This window comes from Callorhinus ursinus, unplaced genomic scaffold (assembly GCF_003265705.2).
Source record: "Callorhinus ursinus isolate GAN/ISIS: 27379988/994484 unplaced genomic scaffold, GSC_fseal_2.0 scaffold22, whole genome shotgun sequence".
NCBI classification, from domain to species: domain Eukaryota; kingdom Metazoa; phylum Chordata; class Mammalia; order Carnivora; family Otariidae; genus Callorhinus; species Callorhinus ursinus.
In genome coordinates, this window is record NW_027397084.1 from 508661 (window position 1) to 530827 (window position 22167).

The window sequence follows — 22167 nt, forward strand, 5'->3', positions numbered from 1 at the left end:
TCAGAAATAAAAAGAAGCGGCACAGTGACTTGAAAGACAAAGTATCAGACTCGGGTTGCTTCAGTCCTGCTGTTCTCTATGCAGATCATCCTCTGAAGCACCCAGAGTTCTCTCTTTGGGGAGCTTTCATTCCTGTGGTTCCTTCCCCCTGCCCTCCAATAAGCCATGAACATCATTTTTAAGTAGTAATCAATTACTTCTGTCTTTTCTGAACTATAATACTCATTTGATTTATCATTTATTTACCGGTATAATCAGACATGTGTTATTAAAAGAACATTTCAACTGTCTGATGGTCTTTTCTGGCCTTTGTCTTTATTTGTTATGTATTATTTATTATTATGGTGATAATTTGGTCTTCTGGGGACCTGTTAACAAGGACTCACTCAGGGCCTCTAATAAGTAAGCCAATGGTCTGGAAAGGGCGCCTCACAAGGCTACCACCGCCCAGACCCTCATGGCTGCCCCCCAGGCCCTGGCACCCCTCCTCATCCAGTGGGCTTCCAGCCCAGCTGCCCCGTCCCTCCCCCAGCAGCCCCTACCGCTCCATCCCCACCCTGGTCTTCTCTCCCCTGTCCTCTAAGTCCAGTCTCCACCTTGACTGGGTAGGGAAAGTTCTCAGAGGAGCTAATGAGCATGAGGCCTGGGCAGGCACATGCCGACCCAGGCCCCAGCCTCCCGGTAGGTCTTGTGAGAACATCCTGTTCAGGTCCACAGCGTACTGGGGAAACTGAAGCCCAGAGAGAGGTGGTGTCCAGCCTGAGGTCACCCAGCTAGTCAGTGGGTCAGGGAAGAACTATGACTCAGCACCCCTAGCCTCCAAGCTGGTGCCCTCCCCTGACACCGCTCAGCCTGAGCCTAACGAGGATGGTCTAGTGGCGGGACTGGAGTCACTGAGGGCAGCCCTCAGTGGATGCTCTTTCTGGCCAGGAGGGCTATCATGCAGTCAACCCCCCAACCAACCTCTCCCTCCTTCCTGTTTCCTCAGTGTGAGCTGAGGAACAGGGCCAGGTGTGAAGGAATTCTCTAGACAGGGGTCCAGTGACCGGGAGGCATTGGCCTTTCCCTGAAGAGCTGGACTTGGCATTAAGCCAGATGCCTGGCTCCCTTGACCTAGACTAAGGGGCAGTGGAGCGGAGGCAGAAGTACCCCGTGACCCACTAGGTGAGGCTGCCCCTCTTTTCCAGGAAAAGGGAAATCCGGGGTCCCTTCAAGGCCAAGACTCTCAGCATCTGTGAGCTCTACTTCCAGGAAGCCCCTCCCTCCTCTGCAGAGCTGGTGGCTGCTCCCATTTCAACCAGCACCAGATCCATTAATAGCATCAGTTTCATTTGCACCAGCCCTGGCTCCCTCCCTGCTCCTCAGGGGCTCTGATCCAGAATGCCAGGCCTTGCTTCCTTTTCTCCTGGAACATGCTGACTCCCTCCCTTGGGTGCCCAGGGAGTTGGCAGGATAATAACCTGCGAGAGGAAAACTCTCTTCTCCCTGCCTGCTAATCTGCAGTGCTCACCAAATTAGAAAAGGCATCAGAAGCCCATCGGGCTGACTGCTACAGGGATGTCATGCCATTAACCCTGGGCTGGTCTGGGCAGGGGGTGGGGAGGATGTTTCAGCCCCCAGGCCCTTTGCAGTGTCCTGCCTCTAAGCAGGAATGGAACCCACCTCGGCCTCCTTTTCCCATCTCCCCTCCACCAGTTGGCATGAAACCTCCACCCTCTTCACCCCCACCCCCCTCCCTATCCCCCCATTAACCTCATTCACACCCCACCCTGTCAGTTGGCACAGATTTCTAGAATAACCAGAAGGGCCCTTGGCCTCCAGTCCAAGCCGCCATTTCACATGTGAGAAAACTAACACCCAGGGAGGGGACATTTGTCATCCGGTTCTTCCTCTAGGACCTAGCTCCACTGGCTCTTCACTGGTCCGTTCAGCAGGGATCGGTGGCACCTACTCTGTGCCAATTCCCATTCTAGGCACTGAGGACACAGTGGTGGGCAAAACAGACAGAGGCCCAGCCTCCTGGAGCTCATGCGCTGCTTCTTCCTGGAGGCTGTCCCTCATCCCTGAGGCTGGGCTGAAGGTCCCCCACGGGGTCCTGCAATTGTGGGTTGACCATGCCTCCCCACTTGGCCAGGCTCCTCCTGACAGGAGCTGTTCAACTCTGCATCTCAGGGGCTGGGGATGGGGCCTGGCCCATTCAGGGGCACAAGACGTCTTTACTGAAGGTTGTGACGAATGCTTACGGAGCACTTACTCTCTGCCAGGCACTGAGTGCTAAGGACTACCGTTATTCTCATTTTAGAAGAGGAAACTGAGTCCCAGGGAGGTTAAGGGACTCATCCAAGGAATCCAGCTCCACAAGCAATTCAAAGCCAGGCAGTCTGGCTCCGGACTCCAAGCTCTTCCCACCTGGCTACAAAGGAAGGAAGGAATGTGACCAATCATGGGGATGCCGGGCTTCTCTGGTCACCCGTGCCCATGCCTCAGGGTCAGAAACTTCTGTCTTCCACCTGCCACAAATCTCTGCAACCTCAAATGCCACGCTGAGCTTTGTTTTGTGACTTCCAAGCAGAGAGCATGGAGGTCGCCCCTGACCCCTGTAAGATGGTCTCACTGGGCACAGGAACCATGCGGGAGCTGGGCTGGGGTTCCCGGTAGCCCCCAGTGCACATTTCCATCTCCCTGCCCACGAGTCCTGCAGTCCCAAATTCTGCCCACACCGCCCCCTCCAGAAAGCCTTCCTGTGCCTACAGTACCAACCGGAGCAGGAAGGGCTCCAAGCCGGCCTTTGTCCCACCCAGTCTGGCATAGCCTGGTTGTTCTCTTTAATGGCCTCGGGCAGGGCCCATAGTCCGTGCCAAGTAAATATTGGTTGCTTGCTTGACTGGCTGGTTCTCCTTGGGTGGTGCAGTGAAAGCCAGGTCTGAATCCCCAGTTCCAGTCCTGCTGGAACAAGCTGTGAGACCTGGGGCAAGTGACCCCCATCTCCGAGCCTTAGTCTCTTCATGTGCTTTGAGGAGTCGGACTAGATGGCCTCTGGGAGACTTTCCTGTGTAAAATTCTAGGTTTGACTGTAATCATCAGTTCCCTTTATGGGTCATTGTGAAGCAAGAGCTCCTTCCTCAATTGTGCGTAAGGCTTGTCTGCTGAGAGAGGTGATCAAGTGAAGAGCACCTTCAAAATGACCTAGAAAGGATATGTCATCTTCAGGGGGGGACTCTGCAGCCTCTGGGAAGGATCTTTTTATGGAATCTGGGAAGTGGGAATGAAGAACAGGAATAATACTGAGTCCCTGCTCTGTACCAGGCCCTGCTGTGAATATCCTACATGTTTTCTTGTATTCAGCGCTCACAGCGTCCCTGAAGTGTGTTCTCATGCCCATTTTACAGATGTGGAAACTGAGGCTCCTCCCCAAGCCCACACAGCATGTAACTATCTGAGGGAGGAATGGGACAGATGTGTTTAACTCCAAAGATCAGGCCCTGCCCGTGGCAGAGAGCTGCATTCTCTAGCTGTCCTGGTCTGCACATGCCTGGCCGTGCCCTGCCCCTGGCCTGGGTGTCACAACATCCGGGCATGCTCTGGAAGCAGGAAAGGCATGTACGGGGCTATTGTGCCCACGCTACATCTGGAGAGCCAGAGAGGTGCGTGTGTGTGCATGCACGTGCATGTGTGTGAGTGTGAAGGACAGAGAACACAAGTGAGCTGGCGGAAGATTGGAAGCCCAAAGGGGAAACAAAAGAAAGAAAGGAAGAGTTGAAAGAATGCAGAGGGAAAGAGCTAATACGCAGAGTGATGAGGATGACAATAATAACAATAATAATAACAAGGATAGCACAAACCTTGCCTTTTTTTTTTTCCAAGCAGAATGTGAGCTGGAGCAGAGCTGAGGGGATTAATCTCTTAAAAAATAAGTGCCGTGTGAGGAGACAGGCAGTGATTAAGGTTTTAACTGATCAGTCTGCATCTGACAGTGAACCAGCTATTATCTTAACGGAATCAAACGAACATTCAAAGCTGTGCTCAGCCCCAAACATGAAAGGAGATGTCATCTGCTGGCAGCTCAGGGGGAGCCGAAGGGGAGAGAGGAATGGAGGGAGAAGGGAAGAGAGGGAGGGAGAGCAGCATGTCACAGGCGGGGAGAAGGGAAGCCGAGAAAAAGAGGAGTGTCAGGGCCACCACCGCCACCCAGGCCCAAAGCACAGGTGTGACTGTCCCGCGCCCGCTCAGGACCTGCAGGGGCCCCACTTCCTAAAGGAACAAGAGGGGACGCTAGGTGGGACTGCCAGGCTCAGGGACTGAAATCTTGCTCCCGGACCAGACCCCTGCCTCTCCTCCACGGCTCCAGCATAGTGAAGGCCCAGGACATTTTTCTTAAATAAATGAAAGAAAGGGAATGAGAGAAAAGAAACAAGACAAAAAAAAGAGAGAGAGTGCCTTTGTCAGGCACCTGGGTTCATTGCTCATTTAATCCTCCTGGCAGCCCCGCCACACGGGAGAGGGGAAGCCACTTGCTGCAGATTCCACATCTTGAATGAGGCCAGGCTGGGGTTTGGGCCCAGGCCTCTCTGGCTCCAATTTCTCCACTTTTTTCACCAGAAAGGGCGGGGAGAAGAGCAGAGACAGAACGGGGGAGCGCAAGAGCAAACCAGGGGGAGGCCCTGAGATCTCTGTTCCTGCATTTATGCCTCAATATTAAGCAGATGTCCCCTTCCCATTCCCTTTTTTCCCAGAGCAAGGGTACTGGGTGCAGAAGATTCTAGAAAAGGCTTCCCTGGGTCCCTGGGCCAGGACCAGTGCCTAGGGCACGGTTTGTGCTCAAGTATTTGTCAGAGGAGGGCCTGAGGGAAAGGCATGTGCTCAAGGCCAGCCCGGCAGAGGCAAGATGGAGAGAACTACCTGGCACAGGCCCGAGGAGGCTTGCTCCATCCACTGTAGCTCTGACCACGGGAGAGGCCTGAGCAAGGGATGGGCAGCGGGGTCCTCGCCACAGGAACGCCAGAGGGAACGCCGGGCCTGGGGCTGAGCCGGAGAGTGCCAGCCTGGTGGAGAAAGAAAGAGAGACATTGGAAGAAGAAAGGTTTAGAGACACAAAAGGAAAATATTGGAAAAATCCAAAAAATTGAGCCACACACAGGGGCCCTATACACGGGACACTTATTTTTCATGTGAACCTGGTTCTCTAACTCCACTTTCCTTCCCTTACCAACTCTCACCCCTTGAGGAAACATCTGTTTCTCCAAGAAAATAGACATATGGTCTTCCCCCTTTCCTCCTTGTCACACACTCAGTCTCTCTCTCTCTCTCACTCACATACACACACAACGATACACACTCTCTCTCACAAATCCCCCAACACACATACACACACACACAAACAAATACACACTCTCACACACAAATCCCCCACACACACACTCTTTCACACAAATCCCCCAACACGCACACAACAAATACACTCTCTCACAAATCCCCCAGCACACACACACTCTCTCACACACAAATCCCCCCAACACACACACAAAACAAATACACACTCTCTCACACAAATCCCCCAACACACACACACAACAAATACACACTCTCTCTCACACAAATCCCCCAACACACACAACAAATACACACTCTCTCACACTAATCCCCCAAAACACACACACAACAAATACACACTCTCTCACACAAATCCCCCAACACACACAACAAATACACACTCTCTCACACTAATCCCCCAACACACACACACAACAAATACACATCCTTTCTCACACAAATCCCCCAACACATACATACACACACACACCAAATACACACTCTCACACAAATCCCCCCAACACACACACACACACACACACACACACGTCCCCTGCTCACGGTCTGACACTCTGGACCTGCAGGCCTGGTCTGGGCCATGGCCCCCTCTGAGAATTGCTCTTTTTTTGTCCAGGTCCACACGAGGAGGCCCGCTGGGGTCCAGTCCATTCTCTGAGGCCCGGCAGCCTTTCAGCCTGGCCCAGAAGAGGGGAGCCAGCGCAGCAGCCGGTAGCCAGGGATGGTGCCGGGCAGGAGGCAGGTGGTCCCCCCAGAGCCTCAGCACTCCCCTCCCCCTGCCTCTGTCAGCCACTGCCACCCCCCCCACATGCCCGTCTCATAGGGCCATCACTCTGTCTCTGACCCACTTGTATACCACTGCTAGGGGTCTCTTTCTAAGGCCGCCCAGATGGTATCCCTCCCTTGTTAGAGACCTATCATAGCTCCCCGTGGGCCTGGGAGGATCAAGTCCAAACTGCCCTGGCTGGGCTTGAAGGCTCCGCACTCTGTCCCTCCCCCTCCCCTCTGCCTGAGCTCCCCCTGCCCTCCCCCAGCACCTCCCCTTGCACAACCAAATCTTGCTCTCTTGTCCCTGAGCATGGCACACACCTCCTCTTGTTTTACAATGCAGCCATTGTTCCCCTCCCCTGGAGACGTGTCCCTCCCCACCACCTAGCCAGTCTCCTCTCTTTCAGGATGCCGAAGTGACCCTCGCCACAGGTCAAACACTGTTCTAGGCCCTTTCTAGGAATTCAATCATTTACCCTTCCCTTGAGCCTTATGATAGATACATTCTACAAAAAGGAAACTGAGGCCAACAGAGGTTAAGCATCGTGCAAAGATCACACAGACGCATCCCAAAAGTGGCAGAGGTAGGATTTGAAAACAGGGAGTTTGGGGCCCGTCCTGCCGCTCAGAGGGGCCCCTCCCCTCCCTCCTTGAAGTTGCCAATGGGCTCCCAGCCCCCACGTCCAATCTCTTTGCCCTCCAACTTCCTCGAGTATGTTATCTGTACCTCTCATGGGCTCCTTAATTACACAATACCTTGAATTAGGACTTTGATCTCTGCGTGTGTTAATTTTATCTCATGAACTAGATTATTTATTATCAGGAGTATAAACTGTTTTTGCCGTTACTCGTGTAGTCCCACAGCAACCCCCCCCCCGCCACCAGTTACCCGGCACAAGCACAACGCTTGGCATAGGATTAGAAATAAAAATAGCACCAGCTAACATGTAGTGAGTGCTTCCTGTGTGCTGGGCACTGTTCTGAGTACCTTCCTTGGGTCGATGTAGTTATACTTTGCAGATGGCAAATTAGAAAAACTAAGCACTTGTCTGGCTCAAGGTCATGCAGTGTGTGATAGCTTAAATTCTTAGCCATTCCCCCCATGAAGAAAGAGGTCGGATTTATTTCTCTTCCCCTTGAATGTAACCAATAATGCAGCAGAAGTGGGGCTGTGCCACTTCTGGGCCGAAGCCTCTAGAAGGCTTGGAAGCTTCCATTTGTGTGCTTCTGGGAGTTCCGAGCTGCTCTGTGCAGCTCGAGAGGATCATGTGGAGAGAAGAGGTCTTGAGGGTGCACAGAGAGCAAGAGGGCAGCCACCCCAGCATCTGGATCAGTCTTCCAGATGCCTGCAGCCCCAGCCACTGTCCAACACAATTGCAAGAGAGAGCCGTGGAAGAACCACTGAGCTGAGCCCAGCCAGCCAGAACACTAGGAGAAAGAGCACAAAAGTTGTTTTAAGGCACTCTCTTTGGGGGTGGCTTGTTGCACACCAACAGGTAAGTCCTGTTATTATTCCCATTTCCCAGAAGAGGAAGTAGAGGGAAGGATATGGAGGTTACATGATTTCTGGTTCAAGGTCAGGCAGCTTTGTCAGTGGAGAGTGGAAGCTGAAGCGAGGGCCAAGGTCCTTGTGACTCAGAGCTTGGGGAGAATGACCTGTTGCAACAGGACGTTTTCAGTTAGTGACCAAGGCAACAGGTTCTCGTGGACTGGGCACAGCCCCCAACCAACTGTACTCTGCGAGCAGACCAGGGGGTCATAGTCCGGGGGTGCTGAGAAGGCAGGCCTCTGAACACCACCCCTCCCCGGACACCCTCATTGATCTATTTTCTCTATAGAACTTTCACAGAAGCTTGTCTTTGAAAAATGTGTTCTCATTTTCAAACCACTGGACCAGATCACCTCTCGGGCCCCTTCTAGCTCTGACATTCCAGAACTCCATGAATGAGTGATGGGAATGAACGCAGCATGGATGATCAAACTGCGGGGGTCCCACCTGGATGAATGATGTGCATGGAGAGGGCCTGAATCCAGGAAGCATTGACCGACTTGGAATGCAGGGAGTTCTGGAACCTGGCAAGAGAAAGGTAAGGAGGCATGTGTTAGAGGCATCTGCAGGGATGAAAAAGGAGGGGAAAGGGTGGACCTGGGGGAGACGTTGCTGGGGGGGGCAGTGTGGGTAGCTGACACTCACCATAAGAAGACAGTGTGGCATCGGGGCTGGGGTGGGGGCTTAACCTCTGAGCCTCGGCTTTCTCATCCATAAAATAGACATTATGGAGTAGCTATCTCATAGGCAGGCATGGGGTACATGAGATAATGCAGGTGAAAAACGTAACCCAGTGCTTCTTTTTAGGATACCTAGAGTGACTCGCATTAGCTAAAGCCCCAGTAGCGTAGCAAACCCCAGGAGGCCCAGAAAGGTGCCCTCCAAGTGTCCCCAGATAGAGGTACACATAGAATGTGTGTGGGGGGAAGGGAAGTGGGAGAAGTAAAGCAGAATCTGAGGCTGATGGGGCTTGGGGCATCATGCAGAGAGAGAGCAGGGACATGTGGCAGGCACCCAGACACCTCCAAGCTTGCCAGGAGCTGGGCGCCGAGCAACAGGCTGTGAAGGAGACAGGTTTAGGGCTGAGACAGGGATACCACACCGATGGGGACGTTCATGAGGTCATGCAGTGGAATGAGCCACCTGATAAGGCTGGGAATGGATGCTGGAAGGTCAGGTTCCATCCCACCCTGAGATCCACCATGAGAGACTCATCCCTTTGACTTGTGGGGGTCCCCAGGACCTAGCAAGGATTTGGCAGCTCGTGGCAAGTGAGGCCCGGCCCACGAGTGACACAAGATGGGGCTTTCACCCTAGTGGCTGAAAGCACAGACTCTGGAGCCAGGCGAATGGGGTCCAGATCCTGATTCTGCCACTAACTAGTGGCGTGACCTTGGGCAGCTTACATACCCTCTCTGCACTAAATGCTGGGGCAGAAGTCATGGTTCCTGATTCCCTGGTACTCGCAGTTCCAGCCAGAGAGACAAATGCTCAGAAAAAGCTTGCCAACACCGTATGGGGTGGGTGACACAGCCATTCATGAGAGGGGGTCAGTGCCGTGAACTGGAGCTAAGGGGGATGTCAGTATGTGTTCTTGGAGAGGTCTCCATGGACCATGAAATGCCAGCTGGGTTTGGAGAGATTAAGGGGAACATGTTCAGGGAGAGGAGAACCTAGCGACAGGGATGCAAACGGTCTGTCCCACCGGAGCAGAAGGTGGGATCCCGGGGGAGGAGCTAAGGCTGGAAGGGCCCTACGGAGCCAAAGACCTTGAAAAGAGGTGGAGGAGTTTGAAGCTCCCAGGTACATCCGCTCCCTCTGGGCTGAGGTAGGGGCAGGGGGGGCACAAAGATGAGTCAGGAGGACTCACAGGTGCCTCTGCTGAGGCTACACCCATGCCCATAGCCCCTGCCAGCCTCCCTGGGTCCCCAGGGTCAGGCCATTACAGGGCGAGATTTATCATGGGCAGGTGTGCTCCAAGACGGTATATTATCCAGGATTATGAACTGTAACAGGATAATCTCTCTAATGTAATTCAAGCTCTCGACATGGCTTATGGCTCCTTAATGTACCTCAGACTGAAGAATTACAAGAACATTCTCCCCCAAGCTCCCCATGTCCCCTCCCTCCCTCCTCTGTCAATCCCTAAATGATTTAGGCAATTGCCTGAAGCCAGATCTTGGCATTTAGTCATAATTCAGTGTAGCTCAGTAAACATGATGGGCAAGGAGCTTTCCTGGCCTGCCCTTTCTCCCACGAAAGCCTGTCTTTCTTCCTCTGTCCAAATCCACCCCCACCCCACTCAGGGACAGGCTGGATACAGAACAATCCAGGAACCCCAGTTCCCTGGGACTCACCCTAAGATACCTTCCTGGGCACTCAGGCTTCCACTGCCAGGTTTGGGCTTGGGGTCCCCAGTTATCCAGGATGATGCTCTCCTGAACTTCACACCCTCCAGACTGAGAAGATAACTCGAGAGCCACAGAATAGTATCAGAGCCAGGGATCTTGGGGGAATGTTCTGGTCCTGTGAATCAATGGTGTAAACTCATACCCCTCAGGGAAGCATTCAAATCTCCTGCAAGCCATCCCACAGAATAGTTTCCAAATTTTATTTTCTATGGTTTTGACCCTCCTGGGAAAAACAAAGACAAAACCTTCCCCAGAGAGGTCTGACCCCCACAGTCAGACCTCCTCATTTAACCCAGCTCCTTTCACTGCACAGGTGGCGATATTGTAACACAGATGGGTCCTTCCGAATCACAGAGTATGTTTCTTGAGCACCTACTATGTGCCAGACATTTTCCTAAGTACTTTACATTCATTTAATGTTTCCGACAGTCTTTCAATTGGTGCTATTATTCTCCATTTGCTGGTAAGATAACTGAGGCTCAGAGAGGGGAAGTGGAGGCCACAGATCTGTTAATTTAGAAGCTGGGATGTGAACCCAGGCAGACTGGCTCCAGAGCCTATGTTTCCAACTGCTGCCCCACACTGTGCAGGGTCATATAAGCCCTTGAACCCTCAATCCAGTGCACTCCATCCACTGAGCACCCTGCTATAATGTAGCAATGGGACAGGGCAACAGGATCTTCTCCTGGCTCCTAGACAACATTGGTACATTTTCACAGTGGCCCTCCAGCCGCCTTTTGCTTTCCAGTCCCAAGGGGGATCAGAAATCCAGGCTTCCCCTCCTCCACCAGCCAGTGGGAAGGCTACTTGCAAGCCCCTCAGCTCAGGGCAGGCAAGCAGCCTCCTTCCTCTGCTGCATTCTCTGTGCCCAGCCCCCTCCTCATCCCTTATTTTAAACATAGAGCTAGAGGCCCCTCCAGGCTGTCAGGATCTAAGGGAGGCAGGAGAAATCTCCCTTCAGTAGTAGGGGACTGCAGGTTGGGAAGAGTTCCTCCTCAACTCAGCTCAATAAAAACAAGGCAATCTTGCGGGCAAATAATGGCACCTAACCATGATGTTCTTCTTGACCTTGGTGAACCACTTGGTCCTTGAGAGACTCATTGTTCTCATCTCCGAGGTGGGCTAATAATAGCAGCAAGAACTAAATTAGAAGATGCAAGTTAAGAAAAAAAAAAAAAAACTTTGGATAAAGCACTCCATACTTGCAACTGCAACACACACACACACGCCCCTCTGGTTGAATTGGTCATTTAGCTGTGGACTCAGTTGTGTCCCCATGATCATTCCTGTACCCACACTCCAGTAAAAAGAGAAAGGTGACTTGTCTATCTCTGATTTCTGGATCCAGAATAGATGAGCTTTAGGGTTGTACTAGCCACTCTGGATGCAGTCTTGGCATGTAAGAATGTTTGCCCTGGGAGAGACTGCCACATAGTCAGGGGGGGACCCTGGCAGATGTAGAGGGAATTAGCAATCTATAGTGTTTACTCACTGGGATGTATAAACGCATATGACACTTGGTGTCATGGAATGAGCACCAGCAAAGGAATATATGAACACCTGAGTCATGGTCCTGCCTCTAAATTCCCTTTCCCTATACCTCAGTTTTCTCATCTGTAAAATGGGACGTGGGAGGAGGTCTCAGGTCCCTTCCAGTCTAACATTCTGTTTTAGGGCTTACTTCCTTGGCAGATTTCTCCTGCTCCTTTCTGACATCTTCAGATTTTTCCTCTCCTAATCTCTTCCTGCTCCCTTTTTGAGGTCCACCCAGCCCCATCTCTTCTTGCTCAGACACCCGTCGTTCCAGGAAGTGCCACGAGGGGGAGCCTACATTTGGATGTCTGGGGTCAGGAGGAAAGCCAACTTAAGTGTAAGGCTAGGGGAGGAGGTAGCCAGCCAGTCCCAAGGGGGCCCGAGGACTGGGATTTAAATAGAAGGTTGAGGGGCCTAGGGATGGGGCTGTAAGCTACAAAGACCATTCTCTAAGCTCTTGAAGGCCTGAGATGTTGTTTTATCATATTTTTGTGTCCTCGGTTTTACACTTTTAAGTGCATATGGTGATCATTTCATTTGACCATTGGTCTAGTCTGGGAGTCATGCAAGACAGATGGAATTATCTATTGCCTCTACAGTTGGGAGAACTGAGGCTCAGAGAGATTCCAGGCTTACCCAGGGTCACACGGCCAACTTGGACTGGAGCCACTGATGGTCCAAATCTCCTGACCACTGGCCCAGGTCTCACTGTGCATGTCCCTGCCTCCTCTAGGGCCTTGGCCCAGGCCAGGCACACAAGGGACCTTCGGGGATGCTTCTTGAATGAATGGTAGGCCCTCTGAACTGGGGTGCAGCCTCCCTGGGGTAAGCCTCCTCTGCCTTACGTTGGTCAGCAGAAATGCAGAGCTAGCTGACACCTCAGTTCTGCTTTCTACCCTCCACTCTAACCACCGCGAACCATAATGTTCACTCCCTCCCATGTTAATTCCACCATCAGGAAGTGCTGGCCCTGTGGTCATGCCCTTGCCAAGAGTCCGGGCCTCCTTTCTTTATCTGTCTAGTCTGGCTCAGGTATGTCAACTCCTCCAGGAAGTCTTTCCATCCCCTCCCACTGTGGGAAGAGCTGCGATCAACAATCAATAATTGTTTAAAAATCATTAGATGCGAGTCTGAGCTTCTCCACAGTAGGAACTGAGTCTTATGCATCTCGGACTCCCAGCGCCTATCAGGAACTCATGTCAGCCATCACACCCTCACCTTGGGTATTGTCCTCCTGTCCCCTCTAGGGCGCTAGGAGTCATTGTGCCTCCACCCTGGGGACCTTTATGAAAAGGCATTTTAAGCATATGTGGCCCAAACAAATGAATGATTGATTAGCGTTCCCCTCCCCCTCTTATCTCCTCCTGATCCTTCAAGGATTGGGAAAGGTAACAATTCCATATTTCCAGAGATCCTCAGGCCACCTTCAGCCCCTCTAAACCACCAGCTCTCTACACCTTGTGGGGATGTTTTCTACAGCCAGCTTCCCCCAGGCTCAGCCTCTCCAGGTGACCAAAGGTGAGAGATGATCCCTGGGAGTGAGAGGAAGGGGGCAGCCCCTTCAGTGAGGGAGGGGCTCCTCCTCTTCAGTGAGAGCTCTTTCCAAGGTGTGGCGAGGACTCTCAGGCGGGCTGGAGGAGTTAAAATACCTGCGCTCCAAACCGAGGGCGCACGGAGAGGAAATACGGTAACCCTGCCCGCACGCCCCCTCCTATTGACCAGCTTCCCGCAAGCAAGCCTAGCCTCCGATGTCCCGCCAACAAAACCTGGCCTGTACTTCCCCACCCCACCAGGTGACGTCGTAGGAGGCCTAGGACGGGACATTTAGCAGGTAAGGTTTAGAAGAAGCCATGGGACTCTCAAAGCACAGGGAGACTTTCACTGGATCCAACTCACCTGTGCAGGTAGGTAAGTTGGGCCCAGCGACAGAAGGTGACTAGTTCATTCCATTTACTCATTCATTAAGCAAATACTTACTGCATACCTGCTATGTGTGTAGCCCTGTTCTAGGACCGAGACTGCTTTTAAAAAGCCTCTGCCTTCATAGCATCTACAGTGTAGTGGGAGGAGACAGACAAATCATCATGTAAATATGTAGCATGTTACATGATGATAAATGCTACTGAGAAAAGCAGGGGAAGGGAGATAAGGAGCCTGTGTGTATTGGGGGGGGGGGGTCAGAGAAAACCTTAGCAAAATGACAGAGGAAACGTTGTAGGAATCTAGGAGAAGATAGGTAGAGGGAAACTCAAGTACAAAGGCCCTGGGGCAGAAGTGCGCTGTCCTGCCTGTGGAACAGTGAGGAGGCCAGTGCCTCTGGAGTGGAAGGATAGCAGAGGGATGGGAAGGAAGGGCAGAGAGGTGATCAGATCCTGGAGGGTCTTGTAAGGACCTTTTACTCTGAGTGAGATGTGCAGCTGTTAGAAGGTTTTGAGCAGAAGAGGCACATGATCTGACTTTGGCTTTAAAAGGATAACCCTGGCCGCTCTGTTGCAAACAGACTGAGAGGGACAAAGGATGCAGGGGGACAAGTTAGGAGGTCTGCAAGATTCCAGACAAGAGAAGATGGTGGCTTGGAATAGTGGGGGACGTGGGGGAAGTGGTGAAGAGAAGCAGATTCTGGACAGATTTCGAAGGCAATGTAAACAAGATTTGCTAAGGCATTCAGATGAATGATGACAGAAAAAGAGAGGAGATAAACTCCAAGATTTTCTTCCCCAGCAACTGGAAAAATGAGGTTGCTCCTTTCTGAGATGGCCAAGACGGACAGTAACAGATCTGGGGAAAAGATCAGAATTTCCCAGCTGTACAAGTGGAATTTGAGATGCCCGCTGGACAGTCAGGTGGAAATAGGAAATAGGATTTACAGGTCTGCAGGTCAAGAGAGAGGTTACAGCAGAGCTAAGAGAACAAAAAATCCGAAATCTCTGGATTCCCAGCAGAGCTCTTTCCACAGTGTGGCGAGGACTCTCAGGCAGGTTGGAGGGGTTAAATACCTGCGCTCCAAACCGAGGGCGCACGGAGAGGAAATACGGTAACCCTGAGCGCACGCCCCCAGCCCCAGCTGCCCCCACGCCGGAGCCGGGGGAGGTGGGGGAGGTTCGAGGACCCCGGCCGCGCGGGGTGGGGGCTGATAATCCAGGCGAGCTTGGGTGAGGCCGGAGAGGGCCCAGGGCTTGGCACGCACGCCTCGGGGGCGGGACAGGGGCTGCTCGGACTCGGGGGCGGGTCTGCACTGAGGTCTGGGTTTCTTCTCTCAGCAACGGTCTTGACTCGTTTCCTTGAGCCACCGTCAGATATTTATTTAACCTCGCAGTTCAGCCTCCCGGGGGCCGGCAGGGAGGGGAAGGCCGGTGGAGATGGGGAGCGAGGGGGAAACATTTCCTTCCCTCCGCACAGGCCGTGGCTGCCTCGCTTCCTCGTGGGGTAACTCCCCCCCGCACCTCCAGAGTCAACCAGCCCCTTGGGTTTCAAGAGAATTCGGGAATCACGCTAATCCACTTCGGCGGATTTTGTAAGAACTAGGAAACCAGGGTGGAGTAACTTGTCCGAGGACCTACAGTGAGTCTGAGGCCGTGCCAGGTCGCCAGTCTCTGGGGTCCCCACCCCTGGTCCATCAAAGGAGCACCCGCCGTGCCAGGAGGCTCGACAGACATGGGTCCTGTGCGAAGCCCCAACATTTGCCAACCTTGTGATTTGGGCCTAGACACTTCACCTCCCCGCGCCTCCCTTTCTTGGTCTGTGAAAAGGCCACACTTACCCTGCCTTCTGTGTCTTGTTGAGGGACAAATACTTTAAAAAAAAAAAAAAAAAAAGATACCAGCTGCCGAGCGCCAAGCCGAGCCTGGCCCTTCCTGTCCTGGGCTCCTCGCACAGGGCTAATGCCCCCCACCCCCAGCTTTGTAATACCATGCCGCTTGTCCTGTTGGCAGGGATGAGAGCTAGAGGGAGGAGCAAGGGGAGGCCAGAACCCAGCTCCCAGGCCAGAAAGGAGCCCCCAACCCCCAAGCCACGGTCCCCGCCACTGGCTCAGGGGTCAGTGCTGGGAGCACTGGGGGAGGGGAAGCGGGGGCCAGGGGGAGCGGAAGTCCCAGCTAGGAGGCCCCATTTCCCCTACCTCCCTTCCCCCCGGGCCGGCCCCGGGGCAGGTGAAGAGGGGACCGGGCTCCGCTCCAGGTGGCGGGGCAGCGACGGGGGTGGGGAGAGGCAACAATAGTACTTTTATTTGGGACTGTTTGGCTCGGAGCGGGTGGGCGGAGGAGGAGGCTGCCGACGGGGCTGCGGGGGAGGGGGTGGTCAGCGGCATCTGGCTACACACCTGCTCCTGCTTAACCCTGTGCGTGCTGGGGCTGGGCGCGCGGCGGCGGAGGGCGGCCTGACTGCGGGGAACCAGACCCAGGCCGCGGAGTGCCCGCGGGCCAGGACGGCCAGCCTCCGGGCTCCGTGGCCCGGCCCGGAGTCTCAGGGCGCGCGGGAATGGGGATCCCTGGCGGGACCGTGGGGATGTCCCGTACCCTTGGCTGTGCCCCTCGACCTGCACTGGCCTCTCCGGCCACAGCCGGCGGCTCCGGAGTCTGACTCCAGCGCGCCGGCGCGGCTCGGGCGGGAGAGGGAAGGCGAAATGTGGTTCCAGGGCCTCGGCGCGGATTCCCCGCCGCCCTCGGGCCATTCCGGGAAGCCGGCCTTCCGGAGGCGGCGCGGCGGCCACGGCCATGCCAAGGGCGCGGGGCGCGGGCCAGGCCCAGCGGGCGGCCGCCGGGCGGGGAAACTAGCGCTGGGCGCGCCCTCTCGCGCTAAACGCTTCCAGGCGCGGCGCTGCAGGTGAGCCGGGGCGCCCAGCGCACCCCATCCCAGCTCCCGGCCTCGCCGACGCTCCCTGCCGGCCGGGCGCCTGGGCCGTCGTGCCCCGCGCTGCACCTGCCCGCGCCGGGACCCCTGCCCGCCCGCGCTACTACCCCCTCCCACCCCGGGGCGGGCGCGCTTGCCCGCCGCACAATCGGAGCTTGTTTGTGGGCGGAGGAGCCGCGCCGGGTGCGGCGGCCCCGCGCCAGCCCACTGATCCCATAAAATATTATTTGTGTTTAAAAATTCCAGTAATTGGCTATGCAGCCGCTTTTTCCGAGCCCCTTGCCAAGCGCAGTAAAATCTCGGTCCGGCTGGGGTTATTTTCATCATGCAAATTCCCATTTCTGTAAACAGGGTTAAAGCCCCTGGAAGAGGCCGGGCTGGAACCAGAGAAGAAAAGCCGAAGGATGTGTTCTCCGGAGTCTGGGAGGTGGTCAAACTGGGTCTCCATTCCTGTGATGACCTGGGTAATTGGGGAGAGTTATCCAGATAGTCCACCCCCATCCCCCCCAATCGCTTTGCCTTGAAGACCCGCACCTGGACTGTACTGGGTAAAAATCCCTGGTTTCCTTAACTTTCCCTTCCCTTTTCTCATCTGAACAACTTACATCATCAAACATGGAAGCATAATATTCTCTCTCTCTCTCTCTCACCACAGGAGCAAACTGAGGCTCAGAGAGGAGAGGGACTTGCCCAAGATCACACAGCAATTTTGTGCCAGAGCCTGGGCTGGCACATAGCTTGCCCGACTGCCTATCCATCAAGAACCCCTGTAGGGCTTGGAGGAGGAGGCAGCTGGTGCCGGTGCCCAGTGCAGCCAGCACAGAGAGCCCCAGGGCCTGGCTCTGGGATGCTGACTGTGGGCACAATCACTGGGGGGAAGACACCCTCCCTTTCCAAACATATACACTTCCTGTCCCTCAGGAGTTGGGAGCAGCCTGGAGAGGAGGAGGAGGAGGAGGGAGTCCTCCCCAAGGCCTTGGAAACCCTGAGTAATGGACAGGGGAGCCTCTGCCCTTCTCCACCCAGGGATGGCTGTTGTCTGTAGCAGGGAGCAGGAACCCACCCACGTGGGAGGAATGGATTTCTTAAACAGATGCTGAAAGAGAGCCCAGATTCTGAAGCTGGCAGGAGAATTGGGGCTCCGAGAAGAGTAAATAATAGTGTATTATTTGTAATAGGATACTGTCTTATATGTAATGTATTATCGCTGTATTGTATTGAGCACTTAGTGTGTGCCAGGCACCACTTCACAGTTTGCCTCATTTTAACCCCTACTGCAAGTGTAGGAGGCAGGTATTCATATTCGAACCACTTTCTCTTTGTTTTGTAAGTGGTCAAGAAAGTATATTTGCAAATAAAAGCAATAGTTCCAGTGCTAGAGAGTTTCTACAGGTCACCTGATCCCAGGATATTGTACCCACTTTCCAGGTGAAGATACTGAGGCTCTAGGAGCTTAAGTCACTTGCCCAAGGTTGCCAGTAAAGAAAGCCCTTTCTGGGGGATTTCTGTGAAGGGAAGACCTCTGGGTTTCCTTCTTTCCTTCACCAAGTCCAAGTTTTCATGCCAGCCCAGCCTCCTTCTGCCTTCCACCATTGCCCCTGCAAGCTTTTGTGCAGGTTACCTCCTTACCCTGGATGTCCCTTCTCCCTTCTATTCTCAGTCTTCCCCATCACCTCCTCTTCTTTGAACCCGAGGCCCCTCTTGCCCCAGAGGCTGAGGAATATCTGTGGAGATAAATTCCATGTGCCGCAGCACTTAGAGCACTAACCCAGGCAGGTTAAGGAAAAGCAGGTTCTAGAGCTCATTGCAGAACAACAACAAAACTTTTCCCAAGAAAAGTGGTTATGTGCTTGGTAATGCCTCCCCCATGCTCATCCAAACACGTACACACACTTACCCCAAAAACAAGAGTCCCGGTTGTGGTTAAAAGGAAGAAGACATTTCTTGTGGTTCGGGATTGTCTTACTCTCAGCTGAGCCAAGGGGGAACACAGCTTCCTGGTGTGGGGAGGGCTACATCATGGTGGCAGTGTTGGGGTGGGGGTGGTCCTTGTTGATAAAGGAAAGGGAAAATGGAAAATATCTAGTGGATTCAGAGGGCACCCGCAGCTGAAGACTCCAGCTTGGTGAGGTATAAGAGAAAGCCAGTTCCCAGAGTCCCAGGGGCCTCTCAGGGGTCCCTAGAGGTCTCACCTCCCCCTTGGAGCTCTTCTCAGCCCTCCAGATTTCCTGCCTTCAAGGCTTGCTTCCTGCTCAAGTGGGGCCTTGAGTGTGTTATGCTCAGGTGAGGGGCCCCCTCCACCCAGCATTTTGAGGCCTGGACATGGGTTTGGGGCCCCAAGGGTGTATGAAGTATGCTTCTTTCTAACCCCAGGACCTAACAGCCTCCTTCCCAGAGCCCATCACAAGCATTAAAAAGTGGGGCTACTGCCTCAGGGAAGAAAGAGCTACCCAAATGAGCCAAGGGCTCCATCTTTGAAGCCATCTGTGGTACAGGATCTAGGGGAGATTGGGGTGCGGTGGACTTCCAAGGAGCTGCTCAAGCCAGGCTTGGTGAAGTCACACTGGCTTCTTGGGGTGTCTGACCCTTGAGTATGATTTCACCTGGAACTGGGAGGCACAGCTGGCACCTTTGGGCTCGTTTCTTTTGGGACCTTGAAGGGCTCACACAGGATACCCGTCCCCTCACAGTCCCCTCTCTTCTTCTCCCCTCCCCCACCCCGAGAGGGAATGATGGAGAGGGGTAGGTGCCGTGACTTGGCATCCATTTGGCAAGTACTTCTCAGGGACAGGCAAGATCAAAGATGACTATAAGTCCTAATCTTAGGAAGAAAGATATATATAAAAAGAAAAAACCCACTCTGGTGCAGTAAGGATCTCAACAAGCATAGCTTACACACCAGGCACGAGCTCTGCACTCAACCATGAGAGAGGAGTGGGGGGCTACAGGGCCTAAGGGAGGAAGGCTTCAAGGTGAAAGTAGTCAAAGCTTTGAGCGGGGTATGTGTGGCAGGACATCATCCTTGCCTTCTGCCTGTTTGCTGTGTCTCTCTGTCCCTGACTCCTGTGCGGGGACCCTGGTTTCCTCTCTGTCTGGTCTCTCTGCCTCTGTCCCTCTCAGGAGTCCTCGGTCACTGCTCCTAGTGCCCATCTCTGCCACTGCCGCCTCTTTCTGTCTCCCTCCCCACCCTCATCGGACTTTGCTTCCCCTTTTGTTCGGGAACCAGACTCCTCCAAGTGCCCAGGCAGCAGTCGGGGTGGGGGCTGATGCCTGACGCAGGTCCCCCAGATAGCAGGCCCTGTGATGGGAAGATGGGCCCCTCTCTGAGCCCCTCTTGGGGCCCCATTTCTCTGAGTAACATCCTGAGAAGAATGCTCCATCCCTCACCCACCCTAGCCTCCCGCTCTGCCCCTCACATCCTCCCCTCTTCTTCATCTAAGGAGGACCCACCTCTTCTGGGGAACAGCCCCACATGGAGCCTCCGTCAGCCTCCCACCTGACGACTCTCAAGATAGGGCTATGGTTTCACCCCAAGTCTGACCCCAAGCCTCTGCTGAGGGGTCTCACCCCTCCCAGGTCCTGTGACAGCAGACCCAGTACCAGTTTGGTCTCTGATTTCTATCCAACGCCCCACCAAGGACTCGCCTCTCAACAAGTACCTTCTGCCATTGAGGCCTCCTCCCTGGGAACGTGGGACAACTCCTCACCCTGCCCCCATTTCAAAGTAAATAATTCTGCCCGATGAGCCAGAGTCTGCCTCTTTTCTCTGTCCCAAAAGAGAGAGACAAAAGGCATACCTCTGAGTGCTTTCAGATGCACTATTTCATTCCATCGTCACAGTGGTCCTGAAAAGATGAAAATATGTTCAATTGTGTAGACGAGGAGACTGAGGCTCAGGGAGATGGCTCCTTGCGGAGGAGGAAGAGTGAAGACGTGGTCTCGGGTCTGAGTCTGAAGCCTACCTCTCTTTCCCAGAGCCCCACAGTGATTTCCTGGAGGCACATCAGTGACAGTACCATGGACCATGGACGGGAGAGAGGGAACTGGCAAGACCTTGAACTCTAGCATTTGGGGCAGGCTTTTGCCAGGTTTTCTTTGAAGACTTGGGGCGAACTGCCCTCATGTCCCTGTCCTGAAACCTCATTCCCCCCCCAATGTTGCTCAAGCCTAGACAGGCAAACTAGCCCCCCAATTCTCCTGCCCAAGACACAGGTGATGCAATTAGGTCTCTTCCTTCAAAGCCCAATTCAGTGGCACCTGGGTGGCACAATCGGTTAAGTTTCCGACTCTTGGTTTCGGCCCAGGTCATGATCTCAGGATCAGGACTCCAGGGTCTTAAGATCAAGCCCCGCATCAGGCTCTGAGCTCAGTGAGGAATCTGCTAAAGTTTCTCTCTCCCTCTCCCTCTGCCACCCCGCTTGTGTGTGCACACCCTCTCTCTCTCAAATAAATGAATAAATATTTAAAAAACAAAACAAAAACAAAGCCCAGTTCATAACTAATTACAGTATATGCACCTAATGGGAATCCTGATTCAAATAAGCTGAAAGGAAGATCTATTTGACACAAGTGTAAATTGGAACCCTAGATATTTGTTGATGTTAGAGACTTAATTTTTTAAATAATATAATTTTTAGAACAGTTTTAGATTTACAGCATTACAGCATTTACACTACAGCAAAATTGAGTGAAGGGTAGAGCGGCCACACCCAGTTTGCCCTCCTGTGAGCAGCTTACATTGAGATGGTGCATTTGTTACAATTCATAAACCAATACTGATCCATTATTATTAACTACAGGCCATAGTTCATTCCAATCTCCTTAGTTTTTACTTCACATCCTTTTCCCGCGCCAGGATCCCATCCCAGACACCACATTGCATTTAGTCATCATGGGTCCCTAGGCTGCTCTTGGGTGAGTTTCTTAGACTTCCCTTGTGTTCGATGACCTTGACAGTTCCCAGAAGTACTGGTCAGGTATTTTGTAGAATGTCCTTCCATTGGCCCTTGATGTTTTTCTCATGATAAGACTGAGGTATGGGTTTTGGAGAAGAAAATCACAGAGGTAAAGTGCCACACTTGTCACACCGTATGAAGGGTGTGTACTATCAACTTGCTAGTGTGCTTATGACTGTTGGCGTTGACCTTGATCACCGGGCTGAGGTAGTACTTGTCAAGTTTCCCACTGTAAAGTTACTCTTCCCCACCCCCCATAGGTGCTCTTTGGAAGGAAGGCAGTATGGACAGCCCACACTTGAGGGGTGGGGGATTATGCTGTCCCTCCCTTGAGGGGAGAGTAGCTATAAATTATTTGGAATTCCACATGGGAGATTTCTCCCTTTTCCCTTATTTATTTATTCGGAGTTTTTTTAACTGTTTTTTTTTTTAATTTTTCTTTTTCCCTTTTTCAATCAACATCTTATCAATCCCTTCTTGAAAAAAAATTTTTTTATTTTTCATTTTTAGAGTCATATTCTATCCCTTCATAGTAGATACCTTTATTTTTGGCATATATATATATATATATATATATGTGTGTGTGTGTATATATATATATATATAAGTTGTTCTCTCTTTAAAATTTTGAGATACAGTTTCTTCTAACAGATCAAAATATACCCTAAATCACTAGTGTATGGCTTTGTTCTAGTCTCCTGCCTGATCACCTTCTCTCCCTTTTTTTTTCAAAAAATCTTCTTCTTTCTTTTTTCAAACAACTTCTTATCTTATC

At 52.9% G+C, this 22167-nt stretch overlaps 1 long non-coding RNA gene across 2 annotated transcripts in view; it reads left to right on the top strand.

The window, feature by feature from the left end:
• Positions 1-8048: 8048 nt before the first annotated feature.
• LOC141374823 (uncharacterized) overlaps positions 8049-22167 on the top strand; it is a 19463-nt gene continuing 5344 nt past the window's right edge. The window contains exons 1-3 of one of the 2 annotated variants that reach the window (XR_012381963.1): positions 8049-8183; positions 16789-16985; positions 17093-17587. This is a non-coding gene — a long non-coding RNA (uncharacterized lncRNA). Of the gene's footprint in view, positions 8184-16788; positions 16986-17092; positions 18387-22167 lie in introns of those variants that run through there. The other variant, XR_012381962.1, reaches the window with a different exon arrangement.